General features: G+C 40.3%; 1 protein-coding gene across 3 annotated transcripts in view; it reads right to left on the reverse strand.

Annotated features, from left to right (window-relative positions):
- stag1a (stromal antigen 1a) overlaps window positions 1-20,637 on the reverse strand; it is a 36,523-nt gene extending 15,886 nt beyond the window's left edge. For all 3 annotated transcript variants that reach the window (XM_027008540.2, XM_027008539.2, XM_027008538.2), the window contains exon 1: window positions 20,494-20,637. The gene's annotated coding sequence lies outside the window, so the exon portion shown is untranslated. The remainder of the gene's footprint in view (window positions 1-20,493) is intronic.

Genomic DNA, 20,637 nt, shown 5'->3' on the forward strand with positions numbered 1-20,637 from the left:
TATATCTGTCATTCTAAATACAAATTCTTATGGTCATTGTGACCTGGGGGTAATACTGGTGGAGTGTGTTGGATACCTGTCCTGACAGGAGACAGAAGGTGGTTTCAACCAGATTTTGATACATTAATTATTTGCTAAATGTGTCTAGGCACCCAATTTGATAAGGTCTAGGTATGAGTATTATACTCTCTATGGAGAGCTATATGGCTTCCAAACTCATAAGAGGAAATTTCAGCAACCATTTGCTAAAGTCCAGTCTGTACCAATTAAATTCTTCAAAAGAATGCAAAAATCTGCTGAATGCACAGAACAAAACAAAAGTGTTAAACCTCATTTCACAGCTCTTCCCTACAGCACAGTCCCTACCGAAAACACAGCCAATCCAGACTACAGTAAATCACCTTATTTTTACCAAACATCTGTGAGCTGTACATTTGACTTTTATTCAGGAATTGGTGAGTGTTCTGATATATTTTTCTGGCGTGGGTTACAAGCTAGTGAATTTCACTGTATGCTAGTAAAGGACATCCAAACAATAAATTACTTGCTGACTTTAAAAGGCTATAAGTAATAAAAAAATCCACTCATTTTTGGTGAGATACACGTGTTTATGTACTTTTATCAAGTGAATCTAGATGCTTTGTATGTAGTAGTTAATTTATGCATAGCGTACATAGGTCAGTTTTTTAAAGGATTTACTGGAGTCTGATGCCACTGATGGCATCCAAGAGAAGAGATTGCATGCAGATTGAAGACACTTTTCCAAACAGGGTGGACTGAGAAAACACACACAAGCTAGTGGACAAACTACACATTGATCATTTATTGGACAATTGGACATTGGACAGTTTTTATTGTTGTTCATGTACAAATAACTGTGATTTAAATTGAAATTTGCACCAAAGTTTTCCCCTAGGGCCTGGGGATATATTTGAATGGCACTTCTAATCCTTTATTTCTTTGTGTTTCTTTATGTTGTAAATTCTGGTAGTTTAGAGGAAAAAGAGATATAATGCATTGACAATTTTAATTTCTTCAAATTTAAACCTGGTTTCTGATGTCATTATTATTAGTTCACCATCTACTCCTCTTCAGTCCTAACAGGAGCCCATTTGGCACAACACTATAATGTAAGGCTTAAAATACTAACCTGCATTGGTGATTAATCCTGGTTGAGTTCTAGGCTAACAACTTTTTACTTTTGTGTGACAGTGTGCGTTTTTGGCAACCCACGGCTAGCCTTTTCTGATCATCTGAAAAAGATCCTGTAAAACTGAACATTATATACTGCAGCAGCTGCAGCATTATCATTGTGGGGGTCATTTCTTTCATAGATTCACTGACAATGGCAAACACACACACACAGGGAGAGTCACATCTCTTTACAGCCTAATCTCCTCTGTATGTATGTGCCACAGCTTTCTAGACTCTCATCTCTCTTTCCCACCATCCAGCCAATCAAATCAAACCTGCAGTTTATGACCTACAAGAGTTACCATGGTAACGCCTGTCTTCTAGAATACATGTTGCGCATGTTAAGTACTATGTAATAAAAAGAACATGTGCAAACACATTTTCTTGCCTCTTATAAACACACGTTTTTGATCTGTTGGTCATAGCAGCTGGCAAAAAAAAAAGAAAAAGCACAAGAGGTTTGAGACAATGTGCTACAGTGCTTTCATAGTGTATTGTGATTATTAAACCAGCCAGAGTGCTGCAGAGCTTTGCAGGCAAAGACCAACAAGTTCAGATATTAATTTAGATAATCAAATAATTAATAGATAGGATGGTTAAATGCTGTTCACTACTGTGTTTTTAATTTTTATTTAAATATCTTTATTTCGCACTTTCATTACATGAGTAGTTTCTTTATGCTTCTTTGCTTACTTGTTGTTAGATCTTAGGACTTACTGAATTAGATTTTTTTATATAAGTAACAAAGATTGTAATTATCTGAATTCACATGAATATGAAAAATCAGTGATTTGCAGCCTGAAAGCTCACTGCCTGTGGGGTCACTGGATTTCAATATTTCTTCCAGCTATTCCATATACAAGCTGTCAGAACCAGTTTCAGGGTCAGGATATTTGCAATGTGTTGTAGGCAATGTGTGTACCTCATTACATCCAGTCACACCCAAAAACAGATGGATGAGTTTGTTTTACCAGGGGTTAAATGGTGCCTTTGAATCTCTGATTCCAGAAGGACTCTCAGCAAAGAATTAATTGAGTGTGAAGGGGGTCTGGTGCAGCAGTAGCATTGATCTGCTTGCAGTGGAACTGCACTAAGAAAGATGGAGGACTTGTTGTTTAGATTGTTATGTAGGTTAGGTTTTTTCACCTTAAACTTGATGATAAATCTTTACAGCATCTTGTTGAATGAACAAAACAGAAATGATTTTTTTTTCCACAACTTTGACACCTCTAAGATTATAGTTAAAAAACTGGGGCAATATCAAATAACATATGCTGCTATGTAAAAAATCAAGGCATAACTGAGCCATAAATAGTATGATCTTTCCTAGTTGATCAGTTTTTCTGTGCTTGATAGTGAAAATTAATGCACTGTGGTTGAGGATGCTTATGTCTTAGTGACAGGGATGGATAGTGGGTTGCGTCAAACATATTTGAGGTAGAGGGAAATTCTGAGCATTAAAGGATCCTGAAGAAGTTGAGGAAAAAGTGGGCTTCAAAAGGATTGAGCAAATGTCTTGAGAATGTGAAGTCAGAATAGCAGAATGTCTGCTGTCATAATAAGGCAGCAAGGTGGCAAGTGTGGCACTTATCACCTCTCTCTCCTGCATGAGTAGGGGGATTTTAGGATAGGAAGAAATGGGCTGCCTTTGCTAAAGTATAGGAAATCCACCCATGCCTGGAAATTAAGTTTCAATGTCTCTACATGGCAGTGCTGTGCATCACCTTGCCTGATGGATAAACAAAAGTTTGAAGATCTACATTGGCATCGGACAAATATTTTAAGTGTTTTTTTGTTTGTTTGTTTTGTTTTTTTCTTTCTCCACCAGTCCTGACTGTCAATAAAGGCCATCACTCTTGTTCCTGAGTAACGCTCCCACCCAATCTAATCTAACCCTCATATTACAGGTATACTTAGAAATGCTGTAGAATTGAAGGTCTCCCTTTCACAAATTATTTCCTTTTCTGCCTGACCATCTCTGTCCCTGCTGCTTTTGCCATTCTGCAATCATTATGTTACAGTAGGTTACACCTGGATTTGAAGACCTGTATAAAGTTAACTTTGCCCCTTTGTCGAGCTGAATCCAAGAAGATTGTGAACGCTGTTCAGTGCTCAATTTATCTCAAGTCAGATCTGTAAAAATTAATGTTCTTCCACAGTTCTCCTACTTATTCCAGTGCATTCCATTTTTCCTCGTTCAGACCTTTTTCCATAAAGGGGATAGCCTGATCTTTGCTAGTTTGGAATAAGAAGGTTCTTAGGCTGCATACACAACATTTTCAAAGGCCTAGGCCACTTGGAGTGATGGCACTACCAAATATCAGGTTTTAATATTGGGCTGCCAATATTAGGATTTGGCTTCAATATGAGGTATTTGATACTCACCCAGTGTGGCTGATTATATAGGCAAACCTGTAGGCTCTAGTATACTCTCCTATTAATGACTTCATTTCTTCCTATATAAAGAATGTGATCTGGGTTCAGTTTAAGCACCATTTTGGTCTGCAATATTTTTCTACTTATGCCCCACTAGCAGCTAATCATGTGTTTCCTCCTTCCCTAGCAGAGTGTACTTTCTTACTGTGGTCAAATTTTGTGAACCTGGCAATCCAAGTATTCCCAGATGTGCTTCACTGGATTGAGATCAGGAGAGTTAACTGGCCAGGGAAGAACACCAAAGTCATTGTCATGCTCCTGAAACCACTGACTTGGGGCATAATCCTGTTGATAGTTACCATTATCATCAGGAAAGAATGTCACATGTACAAGTGCACATGATCTGCTAATACTGCAATGTACCTGTTGGTGGCACTCAATATGCAAGAAGTTCATTCCTGGTAAACCTTCACTACAGCAACTCTAGAACATCTCGTGAAGTTAACAGTTTTCAAGAACCTACCACTCTTTGCCCAGTACCCAATTATCAAGCCCTTTTGGACATCAGTCAAATTACATCCTTTGCCTATGACAATCGTATTGCACTCCGCTACAATTGATTGGTATGCTCACTTATTTATATGTGCAGCAAACACTGTCATGAGTTCATTCCAAACCAAGGGTGGTCATAATATTTTTATATAACTATGACTATTGATAATGTTTTAGTATTCTTTAAGCAACTCTCAGAGAGATTTTTACTTCACATTTTCAGATATTAACAGGTCCATTTACATTAACATTTACGGCATTTAGCAGATGCTCTTATCCAGAGCGACTTACAAAAGTGCTTTGTCATCCTAGCCAGTATGGTAGGTTAGAGTCCAATATACAAATGATCACGAATACTGTAGAAATATAGGCATCACTGCTTATGCCTAGAAGTACAAAATAAAATAAGGTCTATCTTAAACAATAAGTGCAATAAACAATAGGTCCATAGCTTTACCACTTTCCCCGTGTTTCATATATATATTGTATTACATATTCAGTAGTGAGTACAGACTGGAGGTGAGGAGTGGAGCAAGATAAAGGTAAAGATGTGGGGTGCTGTCTGCTAGGAATTGGGTCCTTCTCAGATTAACTGATTTCAACTTCCATCAAGGTAGGATAAAGAAAACTGGAAGATGCAAGATAGCTGCAAAACTGGTGTTGCTTAGTCGGTGCAAGATTTGTCATGGAGGAAATTGGGGATGTTTTGAAGTATAAGTAGACAGAAATAAGACAGGACATTCATGTGTGGTCTTTCTCCCAAAATTCTATATCTTTATTAAGCAACTGAGAGAATCTTTAAAAAAAAACAATTCTGTTCAAGCTCTTGCATCCAGTTTCATAATTCTGTGGTACATTTCAAAAATCTGTGACACATTCTTGACTTTCTATGGCAGAGGGACACTTTCAGTAGGACTATACACCTTGCCAAATAGTCACAGCAAGTTTTCTTGCTTCCCTGTCCTTCCCTGTCCCCAGATATTAATCCTATATAGCATCTCTGGGATGAGGTAAAATGGACTGTTCAGAGCATGTCATTATGTCCATCTGATCTGTGGCAACTGTGAGAAACTATCCTTTCGGTATGGGCCAAGATTCCTGCAACTCCTAGTGGAATCTATGCCAAATTGCTATGGTTCTGAAAGCCAAAGGATGTCCAATGTGCTACTGGATGGGTGTCTCTAATAAAATGTATATTGTGATTGCAAAATTATTTGCAGTACATTAAAAACAGGACAGTTAATCATTGTGACATGGTTGAAGACTGACCAGCATTATTTTTGCCAAAATTATTTGATCTTTCAAATCACACACACAACACTAATAGAATGTGTGAGCTGGGTCAGAATGCTAATACACGTGCTAAAAATTATTTGTGATTAGCTAGAGAGCATTTTCATCTAATAATATGTGTTGCTAAAATATACAGATTCATAGAACCTGTGCTATGCCACATAAATGTCCAACATGATATTTAATTCCTGTTTATAAAATCATGCAGTGGATCATCCAATCCACATTAGCTTCTTATCAAGAAATTTACTACTGGACAATTCAGGTGGTATTTTTTGCAAAGCAGTGTGATGAATTAGATTTTTGGTATGAATTACAATGCAAATAAGGAGAACACAGCACCATATAGACTGCAAAGGCTCAAATTTGTTGGCAAATCACATTTATGCACACATTATCGTGGTTGTTTGCTGTTAATGTCACATTAAATCTGCTAATATGGTTTAGGAATTAAAGGTAAATCATATATTGTAATGCCTTCCACTGCAGTATGTTTTTGTAAAAGGTACTCTGTTCAAATAAGTAGCAGAGCCAAAGTTGGCTTATAGGATGTGTCAGAGTTGGTTGCTTCATACAGAGGGCACAATTCACCTATAGGAGATGACTGTCATGGAAGGTTTACTCATTACTCACTAAGAAGGGACTGACTGATTGGAAGGAAGTTTACAGGCACGCAAAGAGAGACAGAAACAGAAAGGACAAACAGACTATATACATGGACACTTAATTAGCATAATGCCTACAGCTTTTATATATATATATATATATATATATATATATATATATATATATATATATATATATATATATATATATAATTTTTTATTTTTATTTTTTTTTTTTTTTTTTTTTTTTTGTGTGTGTGTGTATGTGAATTTCTTTTTCATATGGCCTAAACCTTGTGCTATTGCTGTGTCTGGAGGTCAGCCTTAGCCACTGGGTTTTGTGCATGTTTTAACAAGCCTAAACGAACAATCATATTTCATTCTCTACTGTAAAATACACATGATTTTTCCATTTATCCTCCAGCCCAGGCTCATCCTTCAAGGAAAGATCCTTAGAGCACATTTTCCACTGGACTTAGGCATCACATTTAACCCTTCAGTATTCTAAAGTTCTATTTGCATAGTGCCTTTTACAATAGATAATTCCTTAAAGAAACTTTAAAGAATGGGTAGACAGGTACTGAGAAAGACAAGGGTGACAAGGACAGGAATAAACTTCTTGGGCTGGTATGAACATTGGGAACCCTGAGACTCAAAAGGGGAGTCCATCTCTCAATGGGTAATGCTGGATAGTGGAATTCTAATCATAGATCAAGTTCAAGTTCGGTTTATTCGTCACATACATAGTCATACACAGTATAACGCGCAGTGAAATGGTGGAGAGTGCTCTGTCCAAACTGAGGAAGAGAAACAGGGGTGCATAGAGAAAATATATATATGCAGATAAATATATATATTCTATGTATGTACAAAAATATATTAACAATGTATGTACAATATATGTATATTATGATTATATACATAATGTACAATGTATATGGTTGGGTATATATGTACACAATCTACAGAATGTACAGATCCATTTTGTATAATAACATATCTACAGTTGTTGTGTAACAGGGTAATTGAGTATAAATCTATATATACAGATGTACAGATTAGATTAGACCACTGATCAGTTTTGAAAGTCTTTATGTGATCTTCAGAGCTGAATGTGCTGAGCATGTGAATTATACCAGCACATAGACTGTCAATCTGTAGTGCTCATGATGTAGGCATGTTTTACTCATTGACTAGAAGACTTCACTATAGATCACAAAAGTGGAGGTTTTGATCATTTTTTTTGGTTGAGTAGTATTTGCACTGTTCAAATGATCAAGGATGACTGTGCCTGCATAGTGTTAAATTACGTTGCTCTTGCTAAAAAGACTAACCTAAAATACAGTATCACCCTTTTGCCCAACTGCAATAAGGTGTAAAAAGATTCTTCACTTCACGTGTATTATATAGGCACAATAAGATGCATCAGAGACCTTTCATATTGGCAAATTATGCTGTTAGGTGTATTAAACTGTTTTGGACAATGTGTTTGTACTCAAATTAACTATGTGAAGCGACTATCATTAAGTTTCAGTTTTAACTGCTGGACCAATAGGTGCAGTATAGTGTAAGCACACCAGTGAAACAGGAGAGGACTGCTGTTTCTCTAGCATAAATACAACTTCATTATTCAGTCACACATGACAACATTCTAATCACTATTACTCTTTGCTTGACCTCCTGTCTCACACACAGGGCAGCTGTGGCTCAGTAAATGGGACTACAGTAACTGATTCTGATGAGGCATTTCCTCTGGGGCTTAGCCTTTTAACAGCCTGGCTATAGATGTTAATGTAAAATAATGAATCTGCTGCTCTTCCTCTAAATCTACATCATCTTGCCTAGATGAATATGTCTACTTCATTCCCTCAGCACTAAATTCACAAAAGCTGGAGCTCTGGAGCTTGTTCACTCATTCAACAGCAAAACTCAATTTTGTGTGTTTCAGGCCTAATGTGTACTTGAATGAACAAAATATGGAACACTGCAAACAGGAAATCCTCATCTCATACCTGACCTGCTTCAGAAGAATAATGTTTAATAGCTGGCTTGCTTTCAGTCTGGCTAACTTACACTTGCACTAAAAATCCTCCACTTGCTTACTAGATTCACTGCCCACACACTTTCTTAAGGAAATTCTACCTGAAGTCACAGTAAGGTAAGGAGGCAGACACGTGTGGTGAAAAGCGAGTTTTATTAGGGGCAAATCCAGAGTCGTAGTGGATGGAGTAGTCCAGGGTCATTGAGCCAATACGTAGAGTACTAGAATACATGATAAACTAAAAACAAAGCACACGAAGGCAAACAGGGGAAGGCTATAACAGAGACTAGGGAATAACACACAGATATAAGGAAAAACAAACAGGCCTTCTAACACAGCCAAACAAACAATCATACAACCAAACATTCATTCAATGAACAGCCAAGACACAGGGAACAAGACAGGATTTAAAAACATTAACTTAACAAGACTAGAAACGAGGAACAGGTGAAAGTAATGAGGGGCATGGAAAACCAAATGAGGGGTGGAGAAAATGAAACAAAGGAATGGACCAAAAACACACAAGACAGGGAGGGAAATCATGGAATACGGAAGCTGGGAGGGACTAACCATGACACATAGCATATATATTTTGATTTATAGTATATTTTTAGAATACAGTTTATTTTGCAATTACTATAAACATACAATTTTAATGGTTAAATTAAATGGTTATTCTCGCATTTATAGGCATACTTTAATTTCAGTACTTTAATGTACTTTTATGATGAGCGGAAGCGGAGTCACACGCAGGTAAAGATTCAATCATTTTAATGAAATCGCAATGGGGAGATCCAAAAACAATCCAGATCCAATACCAGAAACAGCAGATGAGATGGCAGAAAAAACAAGGACCACAACAACCAGATAGGTACAATGAAATGGCTTAATAATGCTATGCACAATGCTGAGCAAGACTTCGCAAAGATTAACAGACACAGGTAGGTTTAAAACATTAAGGGTAACTGGACACAGGTGACACTAACACGCTGGGAATAGGGAAAGGACTGGGGGATTATGAGGAATGTAGTTCTCTTGGGGCAGGATGGAAGCCATAGACGTGTGTAAAGGGAATACTATGTGCTTCAGTGATTCACATACATTCAGCACTATCCTGTTCCCTAGAAAAAATGTTTATGTAAGCAAAGAACTTTAAGGGAGTGAGACCGTAGATTAGATAAGCAGGAAGATGTCTCTCGTTTTATTGCCTGCAATCACTTTATTGCCTGCAATCACTTTATTGCCTGCAATCGCTTTATTGCCTGCAATTAAGAGATGACAGTCAAGCAAGATTCTTACCAGCCGGCCTGAAAGAGATAAGCAACGCTTCTGTGATTGGTCAAGGCATACAGTTAGAATTGTATATCAAGCAATGCTCTGTATGACTCGGGGCTTCTCTTGGTAGTGAGCCCCACACTCTGTGGAATCTTTCTTTTCTATTAAAACCTTTTTTACTTATTATCCACATCTGACTCCCCGTTTCATTGAATTTCCACCACAGAATTTGGCGTTGTCGGCAGGATCAGCGAGAGGCACCATGCGGAGCAGCGGTGACTAAACTTCGAGGACGCTCCTCAGAGAGAGAACTGAGCTGGAGAAAGAGGGAAACCCACAAGAATATGGGAAAGTACCTAACCAGGGAGTGACGTCCCGCTTGACTCCGGTGGTGTGCTCCGCCTGATCTAACGAACAGAAAGTAAGTGGTGAAGTTCAGTAATTTAATCCTAGAAGAAAGTGACATAGTGATCCGCCTGAGTCTACCCTGGGGTGGGTCTGTAAAGTAGCATAGTACATGAGATACTAGGGCTTAAAAATAGGGTCTAGAGGACTCCGGAGTCTGGGACTCCGCCAGCCTAAGAGAATAGGCACACTGAGTAGACGTACTAGTGTAAGAAATAGGCCCGGGCCGACAGAACACCCCGTAGGGAAAGGAGTGGACTCAGTATACTAGCACGATTTGCTGGAGCGGAACTAATCCATATCGGGGGTAGATGGTGTGGATAATAAGATAAGAATAGGAAAATTGTAGAGAGTAGGTAAGTTTCCTTTGTTCTTTTGTTGCCTGGATCCAAGAAAAAAAATAAAAATAAAATAAAAAATTGGTTATTATTATTATTATTATTATTATTATTATTATTATTATTATTATTATTATTATGGGTGCGGGCAACAGTAAGGAGTATGAGTTCAGTAAGGACAAGTTCTCCAGTAGCCTACTCTTTCAAATGAATAAGGACTACGGGGAACATGTAAACAAACATGTCCCATTTTGGATTAAATATTACGGTTTTAATGTCTCAGGGACTCTAAGTGTTGCATACCTGTTAAAATTAATTGAAAGAGTTAAGGTTAAGCCTAGGGAAGCTGATAAGAAAGCGCGGAAATATTTTGATGAGAACAGTGAAGACATGCTGGAAAAGGCAAAAATGTGGTTAGAAGAAGCTGAGAAAAGGCAGAAGCAGCAGGTAGGACATAGAAAAGGTAATAATGAAGTGTCTCAGTGTGTTTCTTTAGCTGATCCTGACCTCGATGCCGCCCCGCCGAGAGCCCCCCAGCTGATTCAGCAACCACAAGCGCTAGCAAATCCACCTCCTTATCCGCAACCAGGAACTTCATTAACACCAAAGCCGTCTCCATATGACGAATTAAGACGACAACTGGAGGCAATAACCTCACCAGTGGCTCATCGCACTCGAAGTCACACCACTATAAAGCCATCTGCAGAGCCTGAGGTAGACTATGCCCCACAGTTCCCGATGGTGGAAGTGTCAGGACCTGAGGGAGTGATTATGGTCCACCGTCACTGGACTGCAGACGACATCATGAAAGCGGCTGATGGCCTGAGCAAGCCAGGTGACATCGGCGGACGACGCTTCGGACAAGAACTGATGGCATTCGTGCAGTCCTGCAGACCAACACAGGCTGAACTGAGACGGTTATTGATGATTCGACTCGGACCACAGTATAACCGCATTGATAGAAACTGGGTGGATGGAGATGTCCGTCTCCACCTGCCTGAGTGGAATGCACCGCCCCAAGGCCAACCTGACCTGAATGGCCCATACAGAGAGATGATGAGGACTCATCGAAAGGGTGGAAACAGCCTATCCAACCACCATCAACACCGATGTGATAGCATCATGCAAACAGAAAGATGACGAACCCGTCGCTGACTTTCTCGTCCGTCTGACGCGTGTCCACACTGACCATTGTGGAATTGACACACCAGCACAACGAGCAGCAGGACCTGGAGAAGTAGGTGCATGGGAAGCTCATTTGAGAAACAGCTTCCTAATGAATATGAGAAAAGACATCAGCGATCTCATTAGAAAAAAACTGCATAGGCTACAGCAGAGCTCCCCTATCTACTATTGAGGAGCATGCCAAGCATCATGAGACAATCCTGGGGAAGAAAGACGCCAGACGAGAGCGTCAACGAGCAGATACCACACACCAAGCGATGCTGACAATGCTCCAGATGGTGGGAGATCAAGGAGAAGGCCGCGGACGAGGAAGTAGTCGTGGCAGGGGACGTGGTCGCGGAAGAGGCAGAGGCAGAGGAAGAGGAAAAGGAGGAAAAATTGATTGGATGAAAGAGCAGGAATGCTACAACTGTGGAAAGCTTGGACATTTTGCCAGAAACTGTCCGGAGGAGGATAACTCGTATGACGGGGGCACAGATCAGGATCCCACAATCCACGAGTGACGGGCGGTGGAGAGGCAGGACAGCAGCGGACCACTGAGTGAAGACAGCAAAAGGGAAGTGACAAATTTAAATTACCAACTATTACAGCAGATTAGTAAAGGGCCAAGAGGCCTCCCCGAGGTAACTGTGAAAGTAGAGGGAAAAAATGTTAGGTTTTTGGTTGACAGTGGTGCCACCCACTCAGTGTTAAAAGAAGGATTAATAGAATGTAGAATGAGACAAGGATATGGGATAACAGTAATTGGAGTGGGAGGTCATCCCATTGATGAAAGGATGTCCGAGCCTCTCCGATGTAGTTTAGGGAAAAGCCAATTTAAACATAGTTTTTTGATATCAGAAACCTGTCCAATTAATTTGTTAGCTAGAGATTTAATGTGTAAACTTGGGTGCACAATTAGCAGCAACCCAGAGGGGTTGTTTGTTACGTGGGAAACACCTACACAGGGAGTCCAGCTAGAGGCAGGAGCCCCTTTGTACGTGTATGAATTGCAGTGCACTGCGGGGGAAGTACTAACACATTTTATGACTGAAGTTACTAACACGCTACCTGGTGAGCTGACAGTTAAACAAAGTGATTCTATTCACTGTACAATGAAGGTCCATGAGGGATGTGACGTTGATTTTGAACAGAAATTTGACTTAGGAGGCAGCGACAGTTTGATTATCACAGCCATAGCGTGGGACTGCGAGTGGGCTGCGGGAGTGGTGCAGCTCTCAGCTAAACAGAAATCTTTATATTCAATCTCACATGCAACACCTCATGTGTCGCTGGCTAGCGCACATGTTGACCCAGACTGGCAGAGAGTAGGGTTGTGGACAAAACGCGTGTTGAGCGCAACTGATTGGATAAAAGAACCCCAGTGTAAAATTATGTACAGCCCAAGCATAGAAGTGTGGAAAATGCCAGCCCCGTATAGGCTAAATAGCAGAAGGGGGGTCGAGCTTGTAAGTCCAAATATAGTAATTATGGCAGCCTCTGTTACCCTCTCAGAGGAAGAGGAAGAGGAACTGAAAACAGTTCCTGCAGGGTTATGGGCACAGGGAAAAAATGATGTGGGCTTAATAAAAGGATGTGAGCCTGTCCACATCACCCCAAAATCTGATTACAGACCACGCCAGCACCAATACCCTCTAAAACCAGAGGCAGTGGAGGGCATCAGGCCTGTGTTCCAATCATTAAAACAAGCAGGAGTTATCGTACCATGCCCAGACTCACCAGTACGTACTCCAATTTTCCCAGTTAAGAAGCCAGGGAGAGATGAATGGAGATTTGTGCAGGATTTGCAGGCTGTCAACGCGGCAGTACACCCTAGAGCCCCAGAAGTTCCAAACCCGCACACTATTCTCTCTCAGATCCCACCAGACAGTAAGTGGTTCAGTGTAGTTGATTTGGCCAACGCTTTCTTTAGCGTACCTGTGCACAAGGATAGCCAATTTTGGTTTGCTTTCACTTTTGAAGGAAAGCCATACACATTCACGAGATTGTGTCAAGGGTATTGTGAATCACCAACCATTTACAATGCCGCCTTACATCGAAGCCTAGAGGCTTTAGAACTCCCTAAGGGAATAGCCTTGCTGCAATATGTTGATGATCTTTTGATTTGTGGGAGAACACGAGAAGCGTGTAAACAAGCCACGGTGGCACTGCTACATCATTTAGCAGGGGAAGGCCATAAGGCATCCAAATCCAAATTACAGTTCTGTAAGCAGCAAGTGCATTTTTTAGGACATGACATCACTGAGCAAACGCGCATGCTGACTAAAGACCGAGTGAATGCCATTTTGACTATACCAAAGCCCATGACGAAAAAACAACTGTTGTCCTTTTTAGGAATGTGTTCCTATTGTAGGACATTCATACCATCCTATGCAGAACATGAGGGACCACTCAGAGATATAATACCGACAAAAGGGTCAAATTCCTCACAGCCGGAATGGACACCGGAAGCTGAGGCGGCCTTCACAACACTGAAACAGCTGTTACAAGTCATGCCAGCGTTAGGCATTCCCGACCCAAACAAACCATTTGAACAGACAGTGGATGTTAAAGGGCAATATATGACAAGTGTATTGACACAAAAACATGGGGACAAACAAAGGCCGGTGGCCTACTTCTCAGGAAAATTAGATACAGTCGCAGCAGGCCTACCTTTATGTGTAAGAGCTGTGGCAGCCGCCGAGAAGGCACTAGTGGCTTCCAGAGACATAGTAGGCTACGCTAAGCTTACCCTACATGTGCCTCATGCAGTGTCAAGAATACTGCAAGATCAAAAAGTGGCACATTTGTCCACTCAGCGATGGCTTAGGTACCACACTGCCTTATTAGACATGCCAAATGTTACTGTGAAACGATGCACAACTCTAAATCCCTCCACTCTATTGCCTACAGAGGAGGAAGGAGAGCCCCATGACTGTCAACAGGTGTTAGAAATTGCAACATCTCCCAGAATAGATTTAAAGGAGGAACCAATATTTAATGCGGACCTGGAATTTTTTGTGGACGGTTCAGCTAAACGTGACTCTCAAGGCACTAATCGAGCAGCATATGCTGTTGTGTCACACACAGAAGTGGTGAAAGCAGAACCACTCCCATCTAATTACTCAGCGCAGGCAGCTGAACTTGCTGCACTCATACAGGCGTGTAAACTAGCACAAGACAAGACCGTGAACGTCTGGACCGATTCCCGGTACGCGTGGGGAGTAGCACATGACTTTGGGGCCATTTGGAGACATCGCAACTTTCTCACCAGCTCAGGAGCAAAGATAAAGAATCACCACCTAGTAGCAGAGCTGTTGGAAGCAATTCAACTACCAAAGGAAGTAGCAATTATAAAGTGCGCTGCACACACTAAGGCGGATGACGCCGTATCAAAAGGGAATGCTTATGCGGATAAAGTAGCTCAACTCACAGCGTTACAACCGCTCCATACACAAATGGCACAAGCAGATACCGAAACCAGAATATCTACTAAAGATATCCAAAAACAAGCCACTCCACAAGATTATGTGAAATGGAAAAAAGGGGGGTGTAAACAAATAGGCGGGATATGGGTACACCCAGATATGAACAAACCCTGTCTCCCCACAGCTTATATGAAAGGACTAATTGAGATTGCTCATGGGAGGAGTCACATGAGCAAAGGGGGGATAGTGGAGAGTATAACGAGACATTGGTATGCACCAGGAATAAACACACACACCCAAAATTTTTGTTCCCGATGCTTGGTATGTGCACAAAACACACCACACCGAGACAATCATACCAAACACGCACCCGCCGGACACCTGCCGCCTAGTGAGCCATTTCAACATTGGCAAATAGATTTTGTAGAACTAACACCAGCTGAAGGAAAGAGGTACATGCTTGTGTGTGTGCATGTTTAGCAAGTGGGTGGAGGCCTTCCCAACGGGAAAACAAGATAGTGATGCAGTAGCAAAAGCGCTACTGAGAGAAATTATTCCCCGGTGGGGGTTACCACAACGAGTGTCCAGTGACAATGGGACACCCTTCGTACACGAAGGACTAAAAGCTCTGACTAAATACCTAGGGGTAGATATGAGAAAACACTGCAGCTATCACCCTGCTAGTGCAGGGGCAGTAGAACGGACAAACGGCACCATTAAAGGAGGTCTAGCTAAATTAACGCAGGAAACAGGCATGAATTGGGTAAAATGCCTTCCCCTCGTCCTGTGGCAATGCCGAACCAGACCGCAGGCACGAACAGGCTTATCAGCTTTTGAGATAGTGTTTGGACGGCCTCCCAACACGGGGATAGGACCGCCCGACTGGGATACTAACCTGATCAATGAATCACTTTTGCAGTATTGTGTGTCTCTGCACAAATCTCTCTCCCATGTGTCTAAGCAGGTGAAGGCAGTCCTTCCCGAGGTGACGAATACTCCACTCCACACCCACCAACCAGGTGATTGGGTGCTGATAAAGGACTTCAGAAGGAAGCGGTGGAACCAGCCCAGGTGGAGAGGACCATTCCAAGTGCTACTGACGACTAACACCGCCGTCAAGACCGACGGAAGAGCGACATGGGTGCATCACACGCATTGTAAAAAGGCACCAGAAACGCCACCGCAGGACTAGCAAGATGCAGCACCTCCTGTGGATCAGCCTGATACTATCACGCATCAGTGTCATTACATCTAAAGATTGGTGTATACAGAAGTATGGAGGAGTAGAATTGGACTATATGGTGGGCAGTTCTACTGCATGGACTTTTGACTTATGTGACGTAATTAATTGTGCAGGAAAGAATTCATCATATCACAGATATGATACATACTTATGTTGGGATAAGGATAACTTCCATGTTTTTGCCATAACTGAAGATTTTAGTTAATGATTGTATGAGAATCAAAGGGGGGAAATGTAAAGGAAATACTATGTGCTTCAGTGATTCACATACATTCAGCACTATCCTGTTCCCTAGGAAAAATGTTTATGTAAGCAAAGAACTTTAAGGGAGTGAGACCGTAGATTAGATAAGCAGGAAGATGTCTCTCGCTTTATTGCCTGCAATCGCTTTATTGCTTGCAATCGCTTTATTGCCTGCAATTAAGGGATGACAGTCAAGCAAGATTCTTACCAGCCGGCCTGAAAGAGATAAGCAACGCTTCTGTGATTGGTCAAGGCATACAGTTAGAATTGTATATCAAGCAATGCTCTGTATGACTCGGGGCTTCTCTTGGTAGTGAGCCCCACACTCTGTGGAATCTTTCTTTTCTATTAAAACCTTTTTTACTTATTATCCACATCTGACTCCCCGTTTCATTGAATTTCCACCACACACCACAACGTGACATTTAATAGTTGAATACAAAAAAAGACAAACTGCTAATTATAGTTACTTGTATAACAACTAATCAGCTAAAAGTTCATGACTGTGACAGGTCTAGCAACAGGGTATGGTGGCAGGCAGGATGGGAAAAACAGCCCTTGTGTACCTCAGAAAACCCTGGATTGACTCAGCAGATGTCACCACCATTGCCACCAGAAGGGTTGCTGTCACCCAGTACACTCTCCATTCCATGAATGCAACTATATTAGGTTGGGTTGCACTAGCTGTTCAGCTTCTCTCATAGTCCTCCCATATGTTGAACTAGGGTGGCATCTGAGATTACTTGTCCTTGTTGTTATCATCCTCTTTCTCTTGTTGTCTTGCAACCTTGGCTTTGCTAAGATCCATTATTTCAAATCCCTATTTGTTGACCAAGCAATTCCTCTCAGTGTGTTAACAATTTGGAGGCTTAGTATTTGCACCTGGAGAAAGTTGTGCTTTTTGAGTTTAGGCTGTGTTGACTTGAGTTAATTTTAATGACATCATGTGTTTGCTGAATTAACACAGTGAATGAATTAATATAGTGCAATTAATTATTTCTTTGGCCACTTTTGTGAAAGTGTAACGTAGCTGCTGGCCTGCGTGCTGCAGGGCGTGTGGCAGGATGCACAGACTTCCTCATTCGTGCAGAACATTTATTGACATTACACATTTAAGACAACAGTGGCACTCACATATAACACACACAATGAACATAACTATACACTTAACATTAAACGATAAACACCTACACTTTGACATGGGACAAACTAACTTTACGGCTACACAGATCTTATTAAACACACGTAGCGACAATGACCAACAATGGGAGCACACACGGACAGGGGTTTAAACAGACGTAAGACATTAACACTAAATCCTGTGCACGTGTGTGCAATTCCGGGGGGGGGGGTGCGTACAACATAAATAAACACAGTACATGTGGATCCCCGTGCACAGTTTTGCAACTGAGTAATTTTAGCAAATGAGAAAAACTGTTAAACATCTAACAAAGAGATCTGCAATGTTAACTGCTATACACAGAAGAGAATGTATAAACAGGAGAGGGCAGAGACACAGTAAAGAAAAGTAAGAGGAAGTTGCCTAAAAATAAATCAACTCAAATTAAATTTGTTGACTGTCATCAATCATGATTTGAGAGTGAGAGACAGATGCAGCCCAGTATGTTCTGTCTCACCTTGGCCTCTATTTATAGAACGTTTACAAATCAAATCAGGTACTGTGAATGTTCTACTGTTGCACTTCCTGTATAAAATCTTACATAATGTACCGTTGTGATCACACTAGATATGCATTGTGTCAAAACACTGCCCATATTTGTTTCCTTGACACTCTGACACTTATTCCAGAGCAAGTGATCCAAATGTCCAGCAAAAAGAGATATTCACCATATTTACCAATTTTTTCAATACAATAGAGATTTCTTTCCTTGTAGCATTGGAAAGTGTGTGATTGCAGTTCTCATAAGCAGGACTCTACTTCAAGCCATGAAGAAGGATGGTGTGATAATGGTGTAGACTGCCAGGGCTGGATAAGACATTTATCATTTTTTCAATGTTGTTTTGCTGGAGTGAACATTTTCACTGATGTTAATGAAATATTGTGGCCAAACAAAAAAGAAAGGAATGATTCTGAATAGAATTCATTTATTAGAATTTTTCAACAATTAGACATTTTGTCTTTTCTGAATGAGTTTGTTTTAATTGCATGATACTGTATATATGTCATGACTGGCCTCTCCCTAGTGTCCTATTGTCATGGTTTCCCTGTCTCATGTCACTGGTTCATTTTCTCCATTATTGTTCCAGTCCTTGTTTTCATTTTCACCTTATTTGTATCACCTGTGCAATGTTACTAGCCATTCTTTGCGAATCCTAGCCTCCATGTTATTCCTAGTCCCTGTTTGTCATCGTCTGTTTTACTTATTATGTATTCCTGTACTCTGCAAATTGGCTCATTGATACTAGACTGTACTACCAACTCTGACTATGGATTTGCCCTAAATAAAGCTCGCTCTTCTCAGTGTATAAGTCTGCCTCGTGATCACTCCACTTTACAATATATTTATTAATAGATTATATTGTTTATTTTGGACATTTTTGTAAGCTTTAATTGTTTCTTCTGTAAATACCACAAAAGTAGACTAAAGTAAACAGTAAATTTATTTGCAATTTCTGTTGTCTCTTATTCTACATAAATAACAAATGTGTTCTCAGTTTTTCTATACAGGGTTACCATTACAGTTGTTATGCAATTTCATATGGTCATAAAATCATATGGTTTCATTCTTGCTGAACATTTCATTTCGGGAACACTGTCCTGTTAAAGGGGAATTCCACTGATTTTTCCAACTTAACAAATCTAGTAAAACGTGTTAAGAGTTTATGCACAAATGTGTCTATGGAGTTTGTAATTCCTGTGAAATGTGTTTAGGCTTTGGTAATTACATAGAGTAATATAGAAGAACAAAGTAACAAATTACATACTTTTGTTCACAATAGAATATAAAATATATTTAAAAGTGTAACTTTTGAGAAATATGTTTTTTGCAGAGCAGATACTATATTCCAAAAATGTGTGTAAGCAAATGAGAAAAATGCATTTTGCTCTTTTTTCTAGGAAGCAAACCCACATGGGTTGTGCCCACTTACCAGGTACACACGTTACACTGAGCACTGTTGTTAGCATGATGCACAGCCATCAAGCTTAACTAGATCCCCAATTATTGGCTTGAGCAACCTGATCGTTTTTGGTGCAGAAAATGTATTTTGCGACTATAGTATGATGGTGGCTTTCCAGGATGTTGACTGCAAAACAGCCAAGGCTGATGTCCATAAGAAATATCTCTATTCATTTTACTGTAATCATAACAAACATTATACTGTAGTAATACAAGTTACACTAACCTGTAGTAAAAATGTTATTGAAAGTAATAATAGTTAGAATAGCATGCAGTAATAACTATGCTTAATTACCCTGCAAAATAGCACTGTACATTACTCGGCAGTAACAACTGTTTCGTGACCCTACTGTAATTATGCAACATTATCCATCAGCCTGGTTGCGTGAGTTGTAGTGATTCAGGACAAACTGCAGATAAACAGCCTTTGCATGCCTCCCCCACATACTCACTAAATCTCCAAAATCAAAACCACACAGATAAACATGATACATCTCACCCCATCGGTGTTCACTTGCTTTATTTATATTAGGATTAAATTAGCCTCAAATGGTCACTAATTATGCCAACTGTAGACTCTCTCTTCACGAAAACACAAGTAAAACAAGTAGAAAAGACATTTAAAGGTTTCCTTCTTTGTACTTATCTGGTAAGTACTGCTAAGAGTTACATATTTACTGAATGTTCATGAATATACTTTAGAGATTAGCTCATGACATCACTTAAAAACAAATGAATCATAGCTAACATTCAAGACATACGAATCCAGCTATTTTCGTGTTATAACCATTAGGTTAGTGTTATAGCGAATATATTAGCTAGTACATTGCAACAAAGCACATTGCAGCACTACTTATAGACATGGCATAAGATTCCTGCATCAGAGCCCCTTCTTGTGTTCAACGGGGTAAATATCCTGTGCTTCTGTAGGATAACAGTCACATTCCACGGGTAAATGGAATACCTTTCAACGTGACCAAGTGCTGTAGAACACAAGTCGTGCAAGCTGGCCTCACATGAATATCTTGCGATAGCTCATACTGTTATCTTAGAATAAGACACGTTCTCCCTGACCAGCTTTTATGCAGCCACCCATCCCCCATCGACGTGGCTTTTTCCACTGTCCTCCATCTTTAATCTGAACCTCGGGTATCTTTCTCAGCATTTAACTATTAGAAAAAAAGAACGTAGCTCACCTTTCATGGCCATGATCTCATCGATTATTATCCCTGTGTTTCAAAATTCGATCAAACTTTTGTTATGTATATATATATATATTTTAAATTGAAATATGGACCATGTGCGGAACAGCACCTTGCAAAAGAGTAGCAATCCTAAAC

Source organism: Electrophorus electricus, chromosome 15, assembly GCF_013358815.1.
Source record: "Electrophorus electricus isolate fEleEle1 chromosome 15, fEleEle1.pri, whole genome shotgun sequence".
Lineage (NCBI taxonomy): Eukaryota > Metazoa > Chordata > Actinopteri > Gymnotiformes > Gymnotidae > Electrophorus > Electrophorus electricus.